At 41.9% G+C, this 22,147-nt stretch overlaps 1 protein-coding gene across 3 annotated transcripts in view; it reads left to right on the top strand.

Annotated features, from left to right (window-relative positions):
* A2ML1 (alpha-2-macroglobulin like 1) overlaps positions 1-569 on the top strand; it is a 45,978-nt gene extending 45,409 nt beyond the window's left edge. For 2 of the 3 annotated variants that reach the window (XM_058743767.1, XM_058743765.1), the window contains exon 36: positions 62-569. The gene's annotated coding sequence lies outside the window, so the exon portion shown is untranslated. The remainder of the gene's footprint in view (positions 1-61) is intronic. The other variant, XM_058743766.1, reaches the window with a different exon arrangement.
* Positions 570-22,147: the final 21,578 nt, after the last annotated feature.

Below are 22,147 nucleotides of genomic sequence, written 5' to 3'. Positions count from 1 at the left end.
ATGAAGACTTTCTGAGTATAATGATGTCTTCTTTCCCCCCCGCCCCACCCTCCTCTCCCAGGATAGAAGTTGGAAAGAGACTAATTTAATCCCATGTGACATTACTGGACAACATTCTTCTGCCTCTTAAAGCAAAACTCATTCAATCAACTAATTTGATTTCTCTGAGTGACTAGTGAGTGTGTAACATTTGAGCAGGCTTGAACCTCAGCTACTTTCTTCCACTTCACAGATGCATAGATGCCGGAATAAAGGGTTGGGGCGGGGGGATGGGCTCCGGAATAATCACCCCAGGGAAGAATTACCTGGAAAAGACCCCTGGGGGAAGAGATGTGATTTAGCCACAGGGGGGGGACTCTCCAGAGAAGATTTGGAAGTAGAGGGGGATCCAGGGAAGATAAAAATGTCTTTCCAGAGGTTAAATCTAAGGGGAGATGTAATTTAGCGCTTTGGGAGTAGATGAAAAAAATATTTTTCCTTGAAAAGAAAACCCGTGTCCTTGACTCTGTGCGTCTTGCTATGGCTCCCAAAGGTTTTGTTGAAAGATAATAATCATCCTTTAACCAGAACTCATATTTTGGCTTCCTCTTTAAACCTTTTGACCCAGACACGTCAGAGAATCGTCTTGCCCATTCTGGGAGGGGTCAGAGAGTCCCAATTAAGGGATTGTGTTCAGCCAGCTGTCACTGCAGGGCAAAATAGTAATTGATAACAAGAGAAGTGGCTGGCCAGGATTCCCTATCTCTGCGCTTCTCCTTCAGGATTCCCCCAGCCTCTTCCGCTAAGGGATACCTATCTTTGTGTAAACTGTTTCTGGAAGCAATGTTTTTGTTTTAGAAACGGGTCTGGAGGCAAAGGTATGGGGGGGAAAGAGATGAATAGTATTTAAACAGAGAAGAGCATCTAGGCAACCACACCTTTTCACCCTGGATATTCACTCTCTGATCTCGCTCCTTTGGACTGTAAATTTTGACCAGAAGAGCCAGGGGAAAGTAAGTTCATGATGTAGAGATATTTCCATAAGCCCAGGGCCATATTTGCAAAAATTGTTCATTTCCTGTCTCCCCCACCCTAGACTCTGCCCTGGACCTCCTAGTGAGAGAACATGGGGAACATACCCAAAGGAGGTCATCCCCAAACCTGCTTTACCTCTCAGGTATCATGGAAATTAAAGAAAAGAGGGCACTCATGAACGCTCCCCCCACTCCTGAACCCTCTACCCTGTTACATTTGGCTCTGTGACTCCTCCCAGAACCCACCCCTTTTTGCAATGGAGGGAGATAGTGATCCTCAGGACTTAAGAAGTTATATCTGGGGGCGCCTGAGTGACTCAGTTGGTGTCCGACTTTGGCTCAGGTCATGATCTCACGGTTCGTGAGTTCGAGCCCCGCATCAGACTCTGGGCTGACAGCTCAGAGCCTGGAGCCCGCTTCACATTCTGTGTCTCCCTCTGTCTGCCCCTCCGCTGCTTACACTCTGTCTCTCGCATTGTCTCAAAAACATATAAACATTAAAAAAAAAAGTTTTAAAGAAGTTATATCTGGATAGAGTATTTTAAATGAATATTTGAAATGAATAGAGTTTCTGTATTCATTGTATCTTTTGGGCTTCAGATTGAAGGCAAAGAATATTCTTTTTTTATGTAAAATAGGTTTTTTAACGTTTATTTTTGAGAAAAAGAGACAGTGAGTGGGAGGGGCAGAGAGAGAGGGAGACACAGAATCAGAAACGTAAACATTTCTGCATATCTAAGAAGCAAGGCGATTGTGAGGATTAAGTGACATGTCATATTATAGTGCTTATAGTAGGGACTCAATACATGCATTTATTATATGCCAGGCACTTTACCAGTTCTGGGAATGCAAAAATAAGTAAAACGAAGTTTCTGTCCTCAAATTGTTCACAGACTGGTGGAGGGAGAAAATAAATAAATCAACAGTTACAATACAGTGTGAGAAAGAAAGAAAGAAAGAAAGAAAGAAAGAAAGAAAGAAAGAAAGAAAGAGGGGTGGGGCACCTGGGTGGTTCCGTCGGTTAAGCTAAGGTTAAGCTAAGCATCCAGCTTTGGCTCAGTTGATCATGATCTCGCAGTCTGTGAATTCAAGCCCCGTGTTGCATTGTGTGCTGACAGCTCAGAGCCTGGAGCCTGCTTCTGATTCTGTCTCCCTCTCTCTCTGCTCCTCCCCCACTCGTGCTCTCTCTCTCTCTCTCTCTGTCTGTCTCAAAAATAAACATTAAAAAATTTTTAAGAAAGAAAGAGAAAGAAGGGAGGAGAGGGAGAGGTAGAAAATACAAAAAGCTATGGGATTACATAGGAGAGGCACCTTCCCAGACTGAAGTGAAGAAGTGGTCAGAATGGCTTTTCCAGGTTGATGCCTGAGCTGGATGAACAATGAGAAAATGAAAGAGGAAGCAAGTTTGGGCAAAGTGAGCTACAAATGAAAGACAAAGAGGTAGAAGAAATCATGGGTGTTTCATCCAAGTAGTTCAATGCAACTCATGAATTGTGTGTGTGTGTGTGTGTGTGTGTGTTTAAAAGTGAGTTGAGGGGCGCCTGGGTGGCTCAGTCGGTTGAGCGTCTGACTTCAGCTCAGGTCATGGTCTCACGGTTCATGGGTTCAAGCCCCGCACCAGGCTCTGTGCTTGACAGCTCAGAGCCTGGAGCCTCCTTTGGATTCTATGTCTCCCTCTCTCTCTGCCCCTCCCCTGCTTGTGCTCTGTCTCTCTCTGCCTCTCAAAAATAAATAAATGTAAAAAAAAAAAAAGTAATAATTAAAAAATAAATTAAAAAAGAAAAAGAAAAGTGAGTTGAGAAAGTAGAGAGAAGTTAGATCCTGACTTGCTTTTTCAGAAGAGCAAGGCACCTGGCCGGCCCGGTCAGAGCATGTGCAGCTCTTGATCTCGGAGTTGTGGGTTTGAGCCCCACGTTGGGTGTAGAGATTACTTAAATAAATAAATACACTTAAAAAAAAAAAAAGAAGAAGAAGAAGAAGAAAGAAAGATCATTCCAGCATCAGACTGAAGAATGGAGAAGAGAAGGGTGAAGCTGAAGTTCTCAAAATCATTTAGGAAACTGCTGTGGTAATCTGGACATGCGCTGGGGAACTGGCAGCGGGAGTTAGGAGGAAGGGGCGTACGTAGAAGTTACTCCGCAGGGGAGATCGCATCAGAACTTAGTGATGTCAGAGACAAAATGCACCAGACAACTGAGGTGATGTTATTCAGGCTATTGCAATAGAGGACATGTTTATTAACGAAGAATGTCTCATAGAAAAGGAAAGCGAACTGAGGTTTTATGGAGGTAGGAAAACACAGGGCCCCAATCTTACTGGAGTCATGAGCCAGTGTAGAGACGGGTCTTTTCATGGAATATACGAGAACAGGATGGAACACAAAAGGTGACGGGGGTTTGGAAAACAAAAAAAATGGGGGTATTTCTTAACTGACCTGTTTTCCAGAAGCAAAGAGGTCTGGTGAAACTCACCATTGTCAGTGACTAATTGGATGTAAGACAAAAGAGTCCGGGAAGAATCTGGGAAAACTGCCAAGACTCTAGACTGTAGAATTTGTAAGAGAGGAAAACCTTTTCCTCTAACTTCTTTTTTTTTTTAATGCTTCTTATGTCATTTTTAAAAAATATTTGTTTTTGAGGGAGGGGAGGGGCAGAGAAAGGGAGACAGAGAATCCGAAGCAAGCTCTGTGCCGTCAGTGCAAAGCCCAATGTGGGGCTCGAACCCACGAACCGTGAGATCATGACCTGACCTGAGCTGAAGTCGGACACTCAACTTGACTGAACCATCCAGGTTCCCCCCACTTTTCCTCTAACTTCTTATATTCTGTGCCTGGGGACTGGGAATTAAATTGGCAAAAGACAAATTAACAGGAGAAAAGATCTATTTGTATGCACCTGGTCACTTTACAGGAAGAAAGCAAAAGCCCTAAGAGTCAGTTAGGTCTGGGGGCTCATATTACCATTTTAACAAAGGGCAATATGTTATAGAGAAGTTACAAAACAAAGGAAAAGGTCTTTGGTCTTCTAGGGGCAATAACACTGTGGGAAGGTAAATATAGGGGGAAAGGAGTGAAAGATTAAGGTTATTTTAGTAAGGTTTGTTATGCAGACTTGTTTATGCTGACTTTCCGTGTCCTGTGATAAAGATCGCTTTCCTGGTATGGGAGAGGGGAGGGGAGACAGTCTCACAAGAGAAAATTAACGCCCTGCTTTCAGGCAGAAAAGGAGAAGGCAGAGTTCCTCCTGTGTCTGCTTCCCAGATATGCCTTTGGTGTTCCAACCTTACCCTTACTTCTCCAGGAACACCAAACTGCATTTAGTTCCCTATTTCGACTATGCTCCCTGATCATTTTTTTTTTAAATGTTTATTTTTGAGACAGAGAGAGACAGAGCATGAACGGGGGAGGGGCAGAGAGAGAGGGAGACACAGAACCGGAAGCAGGCTCCAGGCTCTGAGCCATCAGCCCAGAGCCCGACGCGGGGCTCGAACTCACGGACAGGACCGCGAGGTCGTGACCTGAGCCGAAGTTGGATGTTAACCGACTGAGCCACCCAGGCGCCCCTCCCTGATCATTTTAACATATGCTTTTTATGCTGCTTGCAAAGCCTTTCCATCTCTTCTGCCTGGAGGTTTTCCACTGGTCCTATAAGACGGCCTTCGAGAGGTGTTTTCTAATCTAGTCAGGAATCTTCCACAAGAATTCCTCTCCACTCCTGTAGCACTTTCCGCTGAGGACTTATCAAACTGGGTTCACATTTTTCTGTTAATACCCCCTCTGCCCCACCAGCACGTAAGATCCTTGAGGGCTTCTAACCTAACGGTATACACGTCGAATACCTCTCCAGTATCCATTCTCTTTTTCTTCACTAAGGAAAAGCATAATTGTAATGTGCCCAACTGAAATACTCACCTTCTCAGAATTACTTACAATTCGGGAGGCTCTGTGGCAGAATTCTAGCCAAAAAAAAAAAAAAAAAAAGGTAACTGGAAGTCTGGAAATAAATCCCTTCTGAAGGAGATGACAGAACCTCACAAAGGGATAGCTTTTGGCCTTTTCTTCTTCTTGACTTGAACAACGACGAGGATCCTGGAGGAAAAGCATCCTTTTGCAGCCATGCAAATAAAAGCCGTATGTTGAAGATGAAGAGACAAAAGGAGTTTGGGTGCTTGACAACATCATAGATCTGTCCTTGACTTTGGGCCCTTGGACATTTGGGATAGGCAATGAGAATAATACATGGTTTACTTTTTGCTTTTGCTTTTTAAAAACATTTTATTCAAGTATAATCAACATAGAAACAACACCAATTTCTAAAAGCACAGATTATATTTGCCCATATAAAAACAAGAACATGGGGCGCCTGGCTGGCTCAGTCATGGAGCATGTATGTGACTCTTCATCTCAGGGTTGTGAGTTTGAGCCCCACATTGGGTATGGAGATTACTTAAAAAAAAAAAAAAAAGAACATGTAAGAATACAAATGGTTGCTGCTGGCTTGTTTCCCTTAACAAAATGTTTATAGGTATTCATTGATATTATTTTGTATAGCTATAGATCATTCATACTCATTGCGACATCGTTTTCCATTGTATAAGTATACCTCAGTTTATTTCTCTATTGTACAATTGCTGAGAAATGACGTAGTTTCACGTTTTGTTACTTTGAATAGCATTGCTATGAATATTCGAATACATATCTTTTGGTGAACATATTGTATGCCTTTATGTTGGATATATACCTAGGGGTATAGAGGGCCATAGGGTATAACACATGTTTTACTTGAGTAGGTGCTCTGAAACCTTTTCCAAAGTGTTTGGACCAACTTACACTCTCAAGAGCGGAGTATGAAAGTTTCAGTTACTCTTCATCTTTGGCAACATTTTGGTATTTCCTGACTTGTTTGTTTTAGCCATTGTGGTAGACGTATACTGTCATTTCATTGGTTTTTAATTGGTATTTTCTTGATAACTAATAAAGTTGAGTACTTTGAAAAAAGCTTATGGGCCTCGTGGATATTCTTTTTGTAAAAAAGCAGCTTTATTGGGGTGCCTGGGAAGCTCAGTTGGTTAAGTGTCCAACTGGTCAGTTGGTTGATTTCAGATCAGGTCACGATCTCACGCTTTGTGGGTCTGAGCCCCACATTGGGCTCTGCTCTGACAGTGCAGAGCCTGCTTGGGATTATATCTATTTCCCTCTCGCTCCGCCCTTCCCCCATTCTCTCTCTCTCTCTCTCTCTCTCTCAAAATAAATAAACTTTTAAACACTTTTTTAAAAATTTAAAAACAGCTTTATTGAGATATAATTCACATATCATACAATTCACCCATTGAAAGTATATAATTCAATAGTTTTTAGTATATGCTGATATATGCAACCATCACCACCGTCAACTTGAGAATATTTCCATCATCTTAAAAGAAACCCCATATCCTTTAGCTCCCTACACCCTTTGCCCAGCCCTGAGCAACCACGAATCTAGTGTCTATTTCTACAGATTTTCTTATTCCGAACTTTGATATGAATGTAATCACAATATGTGAACTTTTGTGACTGGCTTCTTTCCTTTAGCATAACACTTTCAGGATTTATCCATATTGTAGTATAAACCAGCACTTCATTCCTTTTTATGGTCAGATAACACTTCTATGACCTGATAATATGGTCGGATATCAACTGTGGCTAAACCACATTTTGTTTATCCATTTGTCCACTCATGGATATTTAGGTTGTCTCTACCTTTTTGTTATGATGAATAATGCCGCTATAAACACTCAGGTACAAGTTATTGAGGGGATATATGTTTTCAGTTCTCTTGGGTGCATACCCAGGAGCGGAATTCCTGGGTTATAGTGTAACTTTGTGTTTAATTATTGGAAGAATTGCTTGACTGTTTTCCAGAGTGGTGACACCCTTGTGTATTCCCGCCAGCCATGTATGAAGGTTCTTCCTTCTCCACATCCCCATCGATTGTTGTTGTTAATCTGACTTTCTGATTCTGGCCACTCTAGCTGGGTATATCAGGTGTCCTTGTTTACAGAGTGTTCAAGTCTTTTGTCTGTTTTTCTATTGGGTTGTTTTCTTTTTGGAATTCTTTATATATCTGAAATCGGAGGCCTTTGTTAGAGGTATGTACTGCAAATGTCTTCTTTCAGTCTGTGGGTTGCGTTCTCATTAAAACAGTGTCTTTTTGCGAACAAATGTTCTTAATTTTAATACAGTTTCTGTGGGTGCTTTTAGGTTCTCATTTTTTTTGTTGTTTAATTTTTTACTATGTGTCTTATGTGTAATTTTTTTTTTTTTTTTTGAGAGAACATTTGTGTGAGAGCCAGGGAGGGGCCAAGGGAAAAGGAGAGAGAGAATCTTTTTTTTTTTTTTTTTAATTTTGTTAATATTTATTTATTTTTGAGAGAGAGACAGAGCACAAACAGGGGAGGTACAGAGAGAGGGAGACACAGAATCTGAAGCAAGCTCCAGGCTCTGAGCGGTCAGCACAGAGCCCGACTCACCAACTGTGAGATCATGACCTGAGCCGAAGTCGGATGCTTAACCAACTGAGCCACCCAGGCACCCCAAAAGAGTGAGAGAATCTTTAAAAAAAATTTTTTTTAATGTTTATTTATTTTTGAGAGAGAGACAGAGCATGAGTGGGGGAGGGACAGAGAGAGAGGGAGACACAGAATCCAAAGCAAGCTCCAGGCTCCAAGCTGTCAGCACAGAGCCAGACGTGGGGCTCAAACTAATGAACTGTGAGATCATGACCTAAGCCAAAGTTGGACGCTTAACCGACTGAGCCACCCAGGTGCCCCAAGAAGAGAGAGAGAATCTTAAGCAGACTCCATGCCCAGCACGACGGGGCTCAATCTCACCACCATGAAATCATGACCTGAGCCGAAATCAAGAGTTGAACACTTAACCGACTGAGCTACCCAGGCGCCCCTTATATTCTATTTAAGAAATCTTTGCTCCGGGTCACAAAAGTGTTTTCCTTATGTTTTCATCTAAAAGCTTTCTTGTTTCAGCTTTCACACACACACACACACACACACACACACAATTTTTTAAAAGTAATCTCTACACCCCACTTGGGTCTCATGCTTACAATCTTGAGATAAGAGTTACATATTTTGCAACTGAGCCAGCCAGGTGTCCCCCCACAACTTTCATATTTGACATACAATCCACTTGGAGTTAATTTTTGCAAATGGTATGAAGTAGGGGACAAGCTACATTGTTTCCCCTTATGGATATCCAACTGTCTCCTCACCATCTACTGAAAGACCATTCTTTCCTTACTACATTGCAGTGTGTGGTTTTATCATAAGCTAGGTAACCATACTGGTGAGGGTTTATTTCTGTGTTCTGTTTGTTTCATTGTTGTGTTTGCCTATCCTAATAATACCACCCCCCCACACACACTAGTTTTATTTATAATAGTTTTATACATATCATTTATTATATATATGATATCTGCTGGTATAGTTTTCTAGTTGTGTGATTTTTCCTTAAGATAGACTTGGGGCACCTGGGTGGCTCAGTCAGTTAAGCCTCTGACTTTTGATTTGGGCTCAGGTCTTGATGTCAAGGTTTATGGGACTGAGCCGTGCATCAGGCTCTGTGCTGACAGTATGGAGAGTGCTTGGGATTCTCTCTCTCCCTCTGCCCCTCTCTTCTGCTCATGTGCTCTCTCTCTCAAAAAAAATAAATTTGAAAAAATAGCATAGTATAATATGGTGGTATAATATAACATATATTACAATATTACAGTATTATATTATAATATTAAATATATATTACATATTACTATATAATATATATTATATTATACCACCATATTGTGTGGTAATATGTATTATAATATATATAACATTATAATATATATTTATTAGCTATCATATGAACAGAATTATACATTATTATATATGTCATATTAATATGATTATATATTAAGACATTAATCATAAGTAATAGCAATTAATGTATTAATTGATGTATATACAATATGCCTACATATAATACTATAATAGTGTTTTATAGTATTAAAATAATACTATACTGCTATACTATTACTAAAATAATATAATAATAATACTTAATAGTATTAAAATAATAAATTTAATGCTATATTTAATAATGTAATATTCAAATAATATTTAATACTATATTTAGCAATATAGTATTAAGATAATAAAATTGTTATTAGGACTATGGAATTGGATGGCTTTGTATGAGGAGCAATAGATATTTCGGAGAGGAGGTTTACACTGCTCAGCTTTTCCATAGGCAGTTGGCAAATGATTATTTAGTCTCTAAGACATTTCAAAACCCTCACCGTGGCTGTGTCTGCAGTCCTAAACCATGATTCTTAACCAATCTTAAACCCCTATGTTGAAAGACTCCCCCACTTAAACCAGACCTCCAAACCACATAAATATCCCGACTTAGCCCTCCCCTCCCAAACTCTACTAAGGAGGTATGCTGACACCCTCTCACCTGTTGAGGGTGATTAATAAGCAGTTAAATGCTACATATGAAAATCTGGGGGCCTCTTGGCCAGATATAAAAATTCTCAACTTCTGCAACCACAGTGCAGGAAAATCTCAAGACCAGGCTCAACATTTTGTTACAAGAGGAACAACTCCAGGGGCTCCTGGGTGGCTCAGTTGGTTAAGTGCAGACTTCAGCTCAGGTCACATCTCACAGTTGGTGAGTTTGAGCCCCACGTCGGGCTCTGTGCTGACAGCTCAGAGCCTGGAGCCTGGTTCGGATTCTGTGTCTCCCTCTCTCTCTGTCCCTCCCCCGCTCGCGCTCTGTCTCTCTCTCAAAAATAAAATAAATGTTAAAAAAAAAAAAAAAAAAAAAAAAGAGGAACAGCTCCAGAGAAAGTTGAATTCTCAGCCATTTCCAGATTGCTTTGCCAAGGTCAAAGCACTCTTTGAAAGATGAGGTAGAGGCTTCTATCTTGCAAGACAGTGCATGGTCCCCTCAAGGATATACCCCTGGATTTCTCTCTGGTCATTACTTAAAAAGGGGTGGTGAGGGTGAAAAATATATTCATATAAAGTACTTATCTGGAGGAGGGATGGATTACAAATTAGCATGAGAAAACTTTTCAGGGTGATGGATATGTTCACTCTCTGGATTGTAGTGATAGTTTTTATGATTGCATACATATATCAACCTTCATCAAATTGCACACTTTAGGGGCACCTGGCTGGTTCATTCGGTGGAGCACAGTTCTTGATCTCAGGGTTGTGAGTTCAAGCCCTACACAGGGTGGTAAAGCTTAATTAAGAATTGTGCACTTTGGGACACCTGAGTGGCTCAGTCCGTTAAGCATCTGACTTCAGCTCAGGTCATGATCTCACAGTTTGTAAGTTTAAGCCCCGCGTCGGGCTCTGTGCTGACAGCTTGGAGCCTGGAGCCTGCTTCAGATTCCGTGTCTCCCTCTCTCTCTCTGCCCCTCCCTTGCTCACAATCTGTCTCCCTTTGTGTCTCAAAAGATAAATAAATGTTAAAAAAATGATAATAATTGTGCACTTTAAATATGTGTGGTTAATTGTACTAATTCTACCTTAAAGCCATTTTAAAATGTATTCAATAAATATTAGTTATTATTGTGAGCAGAGAACCTGAACCCTTCTTTCTAGGAATCAACATTTCCAGGCCCATTTAAGTCCTCTGTCCCATAACTGAGGCTGTCCTATGAACCCCCGGCCTTCTTTCCGCATCCAGGAGAAAGGGTGGAGGCAGCTTTTACCTAGGCAAGAAAGTGACACCTGCTGGCCGGAGAGGAAAGTACACATGGTGTCTTGCTGAACGTGTTTAGATTTTACTTCTTTTCTTCAAAAAAATCATTTATTTTGGAATTAGCAAGACATACTGATGTAAAATTCAAGGGTGCAAAAAAAAATCACCTTCTACGTCTCTTCTCTCAGTTCCCTCCTCAAGAGTAGCTATTATTAGTTTTGTTAAATGCTAGCTCCCTGAAAGAACCTTAGTAGTGACTGGGAGGGGAGGGCTAAGTCAGGATGTTTATGCGGTTCTGGGGTCTGGTTTAAGTGCGGGAGTCTTTCAATGTAGGGGTTTCGTTAAGATTGGTTAAGGAACATGGTTTAGGACTGTAGACGCAGCCACGGTGAGGGTTTTGAAATGTCTTAGAGACTAATCATTTGCCAACTGCCTATGGAAAAGCTGAGCAGTTTAAAATGGTTTTTCTGGGTGTTCCTGAATTACACACCACAATTATTTGCAACTTTTATTTTCTGGGCAAGTATTTCCTGGAATACTAAATTCATATTAACGAAGACAGTGCAATAGTAAAGTCAAGTTCATGTAGAAAGTGTGGGTGTAGATGGTTCTTTGTTTCTCGTCTATCTTTTCAAAATATTCTGCACATATTCAGTCATACATGCATATATACATTTACAAAATGTCACCTTTAAAAAAAAGTTAAGAGGGGCGCCTGGGTGGCCCAGTCGGTTAAGCATCCGACTTCGGCTCAGGTCATGATCTCAACGCGTCGTGGGTTCAAGCCCCGCATTGGGGTCTGTGCTGACAGCTCAGAGCCTGGAGCCTACTTCGGGTTCTGTGTCTCCTCTCTCTGCCTCTTCCCAGCTCGCTCTCTCTCTCTCTCTCTCTCTCAAAAATAAATAAATGTTAAAAAAAATTTTTTTAAGAAAAAAAAAGTGTCATCTTTTATCTTCTAACACTTGTTGCAGAAATACAGAAACTAGGTATAAGATACTCCTTAAATATTAGCTATCCAACAGCATTCACTCTGTAGTTCTGTGTGATGTACTGTTTTCAGAGTATGCATGGGTTTGGGTTTTTTTTGGTTTTTTGTTTTTTTTAATCTCTTTCGTTGAATGGAATTACTGTTTGCAGCATTCTACTAGCATTTTCCTCCTTAACAATTTATGTAACAGATTACGGTTTTGGCAAAACCAGTAGGGCACGTTTTCTCTTATTCCTGGTTTCTTCTTTTCCGTCTTAAATTTTTTTTTTTAACGTTTATTTATTTTTGAGACAGAGACAGAACATGAACAGGGAGGTCACAGAGAGAGGGAGACACAGAATCTGAAACAGGCTCCAGGCTCTGAGCTGTCAGCACAGAGCCCGATGCGGGGCTCGAACCCACGGACGGTGAGATCATGATCTGAGCCGAAGTCGGCCGCTTAACCGACCAAGCCACCCAGGCGCCCCGTTCTTTTCCGTCTTAAAGTTCAGTTACAACGCTGTGCGCCAGGGGAGAGAAAGAATTATTCCATGGCACTGAGATATGAAGGCACCTGCAGAGATGTTTATCAAATACATGTTCTCTGGGCATCTACTCGGTTCCAGGTACTGTGCTAGGCACCGGATGAATATGACAACTACACTCTCGCCCTAACAGGGCTTGGGGCTTAATGAGGAAGATCAACACTGAGCATATAGTTATGAGTGGAATGAACATAACAAAGAGCAAGAGGTATGGGGGGCCTCACCTAATCTCGGGACCAAAGTAAAGATTCCCAGAACTGATGCTTGTGCTGTATGCAGAGGGATAAGCAGGAAGGATAGAGGTATGGGGTGACGAGTGTGGGGAATATTCCACATGGAGGAAATAGTGTTCGCATTCTCTGGAGACTGAGGTTATTGTTATCTTTTTTTTTTTTTTTTAGTTTCCCTGTTTTCTGTGTCCAGCCGTTTGTTCAACCATCTTGCGACCTCCTTTCCAAATATCTTGCGTAGGTATGTACACATAGATTTTCTGAGTTAGAAGTCATTATCCTGGGGGTGCCTGGCTGGCTTGGTCAGAAAAGCATATGACTGGTTTTTTTGTTTTTTTGTTTTTTTTTTTTTTTAAATTTTTTTTTTTTCAACGTTTTTTATTTATTTTTGGGACAGAGAGAGACAGAGCATGAACGGGGGAGGGACAGAGAGAGAGGGAGACACAGAATCGGAAACAGGCTCCAGGCTCCGAGCCATCAGCCCAGAGCCTGACGCGGGGCTCGAACTCACGGACCGCGAGATCGTGACCTGGCTGAAGTCGGACGCTTAACCGACTGCGCCACCCAGGCGCCCCTGTTTTTTTGTTTTTTTAAGTATTTATTTATTTATTTATTTTGATAAAGAGAGGGGAGGAGCAGAGAGAGAGGGAGAAAGAGAGAATCTCAAGCAGGCTCATGAACCGTGAGATTGTGACCCAAGCTGAAAGGGAAGAGTCGGATGCTTAACGAACTGAGCCACCCAGGGGCCCCCGGAAAAGCATGTGACTTTTGATCTTGGGCTCTTGAGTTGGACCCCCACATTGGGTGTAGAGATCACTTAAATAAAACTTAAAAAAAAAAGGCATCAACTTGAATACATAAGAATCTGTTCTGTGACTAATGTCCCTCCTCAGTGCAAGCCTCTCATGTTAGTGATCTTAGGGAAAGACAACCCTGTACTACTGTTTAGTTTTTAGGAGATGCAATGAAAATCATTTTCTGAATCCTGTATAAAGTTCAAGAACTGGCCACCTTCGGCAGAAGACGGAGCTCTAATTTCTTGGAACTGAAAATGTCTTTAGAAATCTCCTAATATGATCTCTTTAACTGAAAAATGAGGAAACTGAGGCCCAAGGTACAGAATCCTTTATGATACTCAAGACAAGCAGCCAGAGGAGACCTGAGAAATTGAACAGGTTATAATCTCACAGAAAATGCTGTGAGATTTACATGCTGGTATATTTCCCCAACAATTAGCCTCGTGTGATGTGTGGAAGATGGAGATGATTTTACATAAGGCATAAGGGAGTGACTGGGTGGTTCAGTCGGTTAAGCGTCCGACTTTGGCTCAGGTCATGATCTCACAGTTCATGAGTTTGAGCCCCACGTCGGGCCCTGTGCTGACAGCTTAGAGCCTGGAACCTGCTTCAAATTCTATGTCTCCCTCTTGCTCTGCTCCTCCCCCACTCATGCTCTGTCTCTGTCTCTGTCTCTCTCTCTGTCAAAAATAAGTGTTAAAGTTTTTTTAATTAAAAAAAAAAGATTAAATGGATAATAAGTAAAAAACATCTAACATAGTTCATGTAAATGACTGTTGAGGTTGTCATTTGGTCAGTTGGATCAAGAGACAGGATTCTTTTTTTTTTTTTTTAAGTTTATTTATTTATTTTGAGAGAGACAGAGACAACGAATGTGGGGGAGGGACAGAGAGAGAGGGAGAGAGAGACAATCCCAAGCAGGCTTCTCACTGTCAGCACAGAGCCCTATGTGGGGCTGCAAGATCATGACCTGAGCTGAAACCAAGAGTCAGATGCTTAACGCACTGAGCCATGCAGGCACCCCATCAAGAGATCAAGAGATAGGATTTTTTTTTTTAAGTTTATTTATTTTTGAGACAGAGAGAGACAGAGCATGAACGGGGGAGGGGCAGAGAGAGAGGGAGACACAGAATCGGAAGCAGGCTCCAGGCTCTGAGCCATCAGCCCAGAGCCCGACGCGGGGCTCGAACTCACAGACCGCGAGATCGTGACCTGAGCTGAAGTCGGACGCTTAACCGACTGAGCCACCCAGGCGCCCCGAGATAGGATTTTTAAAAAAAAATAAATGTTTATTCATTTTTGAGAGAGTGTGAGTGGGGGAGGGGCAGAGAGAGGGGGACAGAAAATCTGAAACGGGCTCTGTACTGACAGCATTAAGCCTGATGCGGGCCTCAAATTCACGAACTGTGAGATCATGACCTGAGCTGAAGTCAGATGGGGAACCGACTGAGTCACCCAGGCGCCCCAAGAGATAGGATCGTTCAAGAGTTTCCCTCCGATTCCTTCATATTCTGATGAAACCCTACTCCAGACATCATTTGTCCCTTTCTCATAGGAAGGACAACTCTTTGGACACCAGACTTGGGGGGACATCGGTACCCTTGAGTATGCAAAATCTTAGAGTCCTTATCACAACCTGCTTTACACTCTAGTTGTTAATATTAACAATTACAATATTTTTTTAATGCTTACAAGGACAATCAGCGGGTTATCTGAATTCTGCTCGTTACTCAGTTTTCACAACAACCGTGAAAGGGAGGTGAATCTCTCCTTTCACAGATAAGGAAAATGAGACTTACAGAGGTTCTGTTACACGACCATGTGCGTGGCAGAGATAACTAGTAGCAGTCAGAATCTGAACCCAGATCTCAAAGTTCATGTTCTTAACTGAAACACCAGATTTAAATAATATATATACCTGACATTGTTTCCCAATTATATTAAGTTCCTTGAAAGGAATCAATTTTGGGGCACCTGGGTGGCTCAGTCGGTTAAGCATCTGACTTTGGCCCAGGTCATGATCTCGGGGTTCGTGAGTTCAAGCCCCGCATCGGGCTCTGTGCTGACAGCTTCAGAGCCTGGCACCTGCTTCGGATTCTGTGTCTCCCTCTCTCTCTGCCCCTTCCCTGCTTGCACTCTGTCTCTCTCTTAAAAATAAACATTAAAAAAAATTAAAAAGCAAAGGAATCAATATTTTTGTTCGCCTCAGTATGTCCATAACGTTTAGCACAATACCTTGAACAAAGCAAATAATAAATCATGGGCAATATCTATTAATCCTTTAGAGGTTGTTATATTTGTGCAAAGAAGTACAGATCCAGGTATATGAATTCAGGTTTCATGAGGGATGCATTTGAACGTCATCAGAATAGACCACTACAAAATATGCCACTTTGGCCTAAGAATTATTTTGAGCTGATGGCTGTTTAGAAACAGCTAATGCAGAGCGCCTGGGTGGCTCAGTTGGTTAAGTGTCCCAGTCTTGATTTTGGCTCAGGTCATGATCTCATGTTTGTCAGGTTGAGCCCTGAGTTGGCCTCTGCATTGGCAGCATGAAGCCTGCTTGGGGATCTCTCAATCTCAATCTCAATCTCAATCTCTCTCTCTCCCTCTCTCTCTCCGTAAACAAACTTAAAATAAAAAGGAAAGAAACAGCAGATGCCAGAAAAGCTCTCTATCCTTCCCCTCTCCCTATCTGCCTAAAATTAGGGCATCAATTTCCCTTTGTGAAGGTGTCCTCCTCCCCTCTCCCATACCAGGAAAAGGACAACAGACTTTTAATCACTGGACACCGTAAGAGGGGTACAGCACCGAGATGGGTCTGCACAAACAAACCTGACTAAAGTAACCTTTATTCGCCATTAGTTTCCCCCATACGTTTACCTTCTCACAATTTACTAGAAACTCAAGCCCTTTTTTTCCTTTGTTTTATCCTTTCTTCACAAATTAATCGCCCTTTGGGGCATCTGGGTGGCTCCATCGGTGAAGCATCCGACTTCCTCTCAGGTCTTGATCTCACTGTTCCTGAGTTCGAGCCCCGCGTCGGGCTCTGTGCTGACAGCTTGGACAGAGCCTGGAGCCTGCTTCCGATTCTGTGTCTCCCTCTCTCTCTGCCCCTCCCCCGTTCATGCTCTGTCTCTCTCTGTCTCAAAAATAAATAAACGTTGGGGCGCCTGGGTGGCGCAGTCGGTTAAGCGTCCGACTTCAGCCAGGTCACGATCTCGCGGTCCGTGAGTTCGAGCCCCGCATCAGGCTCTGGGCTGATGGCTCGGAGCCTGGAGCCTGTTTCCGATTCTGTGTCTCCCTCTCTCTCTGCCCCTCCCCCGTTCATGCTCTGTCTCTCTCTGTCCCAAAAATAAATAAAAAACATTAAAAAAAAAAAAAAAAAAAAATTTAAAAAAAAAAAAAAAAATAAATAAACGTTAAAAAAAATTAAAAAAAAAAAGTTAAAAAATGAGACTACCTTGGTGATAGATAGTAAAATAATCACCTTTGCCAAGACTCTCAAGCTGTTAGGCGACAGAAGCCATAGCCGCTTAGGACCACTGTTGTTGCTTTCTCTACTTGAGTTATTGCAAATCGTTCTCGGTACAAAAATGAAAGAACCATGAGTAATCACGTGACATCATAGTTGGTGGCTTCAAAAAACTTAAACTTCTCTTTTTTTTAAACACTTTTTTAAATGTTTTTTATTTATTTTTGAGACAGAGAGAGACAGAGCATGAGCAGGGGAGGGGCAGAGAGAGAGGGAGACACAGAATCGGAAACAGGCTCTGGGCTCTGAGCTGTCAGCACAGAGCCAGACGCGGGGCTCGAACTCACAGACTGTGAGATCGTGACCTGAGCTGAAGTCGGATGCCTAACCCGCTGAGCCACCCAGGCGCCCCAAAACTTCTCTTTACTTACAATTTAAACCTTTTGGGAAAATGGTTGAATCTAGCATAAAGTGGAGAATTACTAAAGCTAAACACACCTAGATACTTCTTAGGGGCAACACTTTCAAATGTCCCATGAACAGTCTTGATGCTAGAATCCACCAGTCTTGCTTTTTCATTCCATAATTTTGCTTTATGTGCAGAAAGCTCATTTGTGGTCGAATAATCGATTTCTAACCCTAACCATCGTCTTGTAAATATATGATGCTGCTGTCAGTTCAGCGTAAATGTATTGCGACAAACCAAAAACATCAAACGTGTGTATTCAATTGATCATAGATCATCTTTCTATGGGAATTATAGCTTATCTTTAGTTAACAAGTGTCCACAGGAGAAATGTATGTTTTCTCTGTGTGTGTGTGTGTGTGTGTGTGTGTATTAATGGATGTACATACGGATGGTTGGAAAGGCAGAAAGAATAAATTTGAAAGATAGAAAAAGACAACTATAAAATTACAAGGCTTAGATAAGAAGTCATCAAAAGCACAGGTTTTTAACCATTTTGTCGCCACATTATGAGTGAGGTGACATTTTCACATGACATCCGTACCCTGACTTATCTCTATAAAGGGACCCAGGAATATGCCCAATTCTGGCATTAGACATTAATGTACCCACTTAAGAAAATACAGGGGCAGGGGCACCTGGGTGGCTCAGTCAGTTAAGCATCTGACTCTGGTTTTGGCTCAGGTCATGATCTCACGGTTTTGTGAGTTTGAGCCTTGCATTGGGCTCTGCATGGGCAGCACGGAGCCTGCTTGGGATTCTCTCTTTCTCCTGCTCTCTCTCTGTCCCTCCCCCCACCTGCACTGTCTCTGTCTCTCCCAAACTAAATAAATAAACTTAAAAAAAAAAAGAAAGAGAAAAAGAAAACATAGGGGCAAAAGAGCAAAAAAGAAAAAAAGGGAAAGAGAAAGAAAAAAGAAAAAAGAAAATACAAGAGTGCCTAGCTGGCTCAGCTGTAGAGTGTGTGACTCTTGAACTTGGGGTTTTGAATTAGAGCCCCATGTTGGATGTAGGGATTACTTTAAAAAATAAAATAAAATTGTAAAAAAGGAGGAAAAGAAAATAGAGACAACTTCTTTAGGTAGCAATTTTGCTATAGTTACTGAAATACCAAACATATGTGTATTTTGACCTACCAGTGACACTTAAAAAAAAATTTTTTTTTTAACGTTTACTTTTTTTTTGAGACAGAGGACAGAGCATGAATGGGGGAGGGGCAGAGAGAGGGAGACACAGAATCTGAAACAGGCTCCAGGCTCCGAGCTGTCAGCACAGGGCCCGACGCAGGGCTCGAACTCACGGACCATGAGATCATGATCTGAGCCGAAGTCGGACGCTTAACCGACCAAGCCACCCAGGCGCCCCTACCAGTGACACTTTAAGGAACTTCTTTTATAGTTATGATTGCATCTGTGTGCACTGATACACGTTTAAGGATATTGTGATTATACAATGGTACAAATAACAAAAATGTTCATCAGTATGTCTGTATTGTATAATAACAAAAATGTCCATTCAATATCTCTACACAAGGGAATACTGTGCAATTGTTAAAAAAGAATATGGCAGCTCTACATATTCTCTTACAGGATAATCGCTAAAGTCTATTCTTATGTCAAAAAGCTTGGAGGTGGGGCACCTGGGTGGCTCAGTTCAGTTAAGCGTCTGATCTCGGCTCGGGTCATGATCTCACGGTTTGTGGGTTAGAGCCCTGCATCAGGCTCTGTGATGACAGCTAGGAGCCTGGAGCCTGCTTTGGATTTTGTGTCTCCTTCTCTCTCTGTCCCTCCCCCACTCGTGCTCTGTCTCTGTCTCTGTCTCTATCTCTCAAAAAAAATAAACATTAAAAAAGAAAAAGCTTGGAGGCACTTACGTTTTCTTTCTTTTTCTTATATCCTACATCCGTTATGTCAGTAAATCTGGTTGGCTTTAGCTTCAAAATATATTCAGGGGCACCTGGCTGGCTCAGTCAGTAGAGAAAATGTTGACCTTGAAGTCATAAGTTGAAGCCCCACATTTGGGTGTAGAGCTTACTTTTGAAAAAGTACACACACACACACACACACACACACACTTTTTAATATCTATATCTTCAATATCTGACCACTTCTCATCATTTCTACTGTTATCACTCTGGTCTATTGCAAATGCCTCCTAACGGATCTACCAGCTTCTATCCTTGTTTCCCATGCCTATTCTCTTAAAAAATTTTTTTTTAATATTTATTTATTTTTGAAAGAGAGAGAGTGTGAGCAGGGGAGGGCAGAGAGAGAGGGAGACACAGAATCCGAAGAAGGCTCCAGGCTGCCAGCACAGAGCCCCATGCGGAGGTTGAACTCACAAATCGTGGGATCATGACTTGAGCCCAAGTCGGATGCTTAACCAACTGAGCCACCCAGGCTCCCCTCTCATGCCTATTCTTAACACAAACAGCCAGGGTGATCCTGTTAAAAAGGTAAATCAGATCACATTACTCCTCTACTCAAATTCTCCCAATATTTCTCCGTCAGAGTAAAAGCCAGAGTCAGATCTAATAATCTTTATTCCATTCCTCCCTCCCTCCTCCTCCCTCCCCGGCGCTCTCACACTTCTTTATCCCTCGTCTCCCGTTCCTCACCTCTGGTCTCCTTCTGGTCCACACACACTATGCTTGCTGTTCCGGTAGGGGAGGAAAGTGTTCTCTTTGACCCTCGTAGGGTCTCTGGCTGGGTCTGAAAGCCAAATTGACAAAGACAGAGTAACAAAGGAGAAGCATATAAATGTTCTGAATATAATTTTGATTATATATTATATATATATATTATATATATATTATAAATGTTCATATATATTATAAATGTTCTGATATAATTTTGACAAGGGAGCCTTCATAAGGAAACGAAGACCCAAAGGAATGGTTACCCCTGAGGATTTTTATGCCAGGTGGGATGACAAGCTGACGGTCGAGGAGAAATATGGTATGTCTGAGAGTATGATGTAATTGTAGTAAACTGGAGGGAACTCAGTAAGTCCTGTTCAGATTCCTCACAGCATCCCTTTGTCTTTGGAGATAGGGGTGTTCCTTTCTTTCAGGTATAGGGAAGGTGCCTCTGCCATGAGGCTTCTAAGACCTATTTCAAGGAAGAAAGCTCAGGAGAAGGTCAGAATGACATTCTTGTTTCTCTGGTTCTAACTCCTTCAGCTGAAAATAATCAATATGCCAAGGCGCCCTATTTTGGGGTAGTGCGCCCTGAACCCCATCGTTCTTCTAACACACTGGCGCATAATCCTTGTGCTTGGAGCCGATATACGCATGACTGCCTCTGTCACTCCCTCCGGATCCCTTCTTAATGGCCATCTTGTCTATGAGGTATTCCCTCACAACTCTCCTTACATTCTAAGCCCCGCCCCCTAATTTTCCCAACCCCTTTCCATGAAAAATGTTTTCTCCATTGCCCTAGTCATCATATGACATTCTACAGATTGTGGATTTTACTCATTTGTTGATCACTCTTCTCCCCCACGAGAATGCAAGTTCCACGAGGGTAAGAATTTTTGTCCATTTTGTCTACCAATGGATGTCCGTGACAGAAGGAAATGGCTGTAAGTGGCTGTCTCATAGTAGGCCCTCAAACTGGTTTTGGTGCATACTGAATATGTGGATGAATTAGAGGTCAGTATGAACTAAAGAGAGCCGTCAAGGATAATTCTAAGGTGTGTTGCCTACATAAGTGGGATTGCCATTTTCTCAGCTGGGGAAGGCTAAGCAGAGCAGATTTGCTGTAATGATTGGTGGTCAGTCATACACGCCTCTAGAATGCAGTCAGGAAGGAGACTCAGGGGCGCCTCAGTTGGCTAAGCATTTGACTTCGGCTCAGGTCATGATCTCACAGTTCATGAATTCCAACCCCGCATTGGGTTCTCTGCTGTCAGCGTAGAGCCTGCTTCAGATCCTCTGTCCTCCTCTCTCTTTGCCTCTCCCTCGCTAGCACTCTTTCTCTCAAAAATAAATAAAACTTTAAAAAAAACAAAAAGAAGGAAACTCAGGCAGTGTGCTTTGACAGGGAGATCTATCTCCCCTATTCTGGTAACTCTAACAATTTCTTTACTCAGATTTATAGATGCAAATGCTCCCTGTCTGGGTGGTGGAAAAGATAATCCTTTTTTTTTTTTAAGGTTTTATTTATTGAAGTAATCTCTATACCCAGTATGGGGCTCAAACTCATGACCCCCGAGATCAAGAGTCACTCGCTCCACTGACTGAGCCAGCCAGGTGCTCCTAGAAAAGATAATCAATCCTTAAGGTTACGGTTGGTGGTTCAGTAGGATATCAACCAGTTTTGTATCCAACCCAGCAATCTTTTCTAGCATTCCTGTATTAAATTGACTGTAAACATCGAGCATCTCAAATGCACTTTGAGCTGATTTTAATGTCTCAGTGGTTCTCTCATTACTTAACAAGTTATAGAAAACGTTTGACACGTGTTCATTTTATATTTGCATGAGAGTTATGATTCTACCTTTTTGAAAATTATCCTTTACTATCATTTTCACAGACCTGCAAAGCCACCACTCAAAATGATTCCTGGGCACTTTATTCACCGATTAGCCCAAGCACGTGATACAACAGATTCTCTTGTTGTTAGCAGACAAAGAGGTAATGAAGTTGGCAGTTGGCTGGACTTTAGGCAGCAGAAAAGGTCTACTGTTAGCCACCGCATTTGACATACTGGTTAGTGGGTGTTAGTTCTCTACTGCTGCTGTAACAATTTACCACAACTTAGTGGTTTAAAGCAACACAAATTTATTACCTCCCAGTTCTATAGATCAAAGTGTGATATGCGTCTCACTGGGTGAAAACGGAGGTGTCATAGGGCTGTCTTTTCTGGAGGCTGTGGAAGAAAATCCATTGCCTTGTTTTTTCCCC

The sequence above is a fragment of the Neofelis nebulosa genome, chromosome 8, assembly GCF_028018385.1.
Source record: "Neofelis nebulosa isolate mNeoNeb1 chromosome 8, mNeoNeb1.pri, whole genome shotgun sequence".
Lineage (NCBI taxonomy): Eukaryota > Metazoa > Chordata > Mammalia > Carnivora > Felidae > Neofelis > Neofelis nebulosa.
The sequence above is the reverse complement of the archived record's forward strand: the minus strand, read 5'-3'. Positions and strand labels throughout refer to the sequence as shown.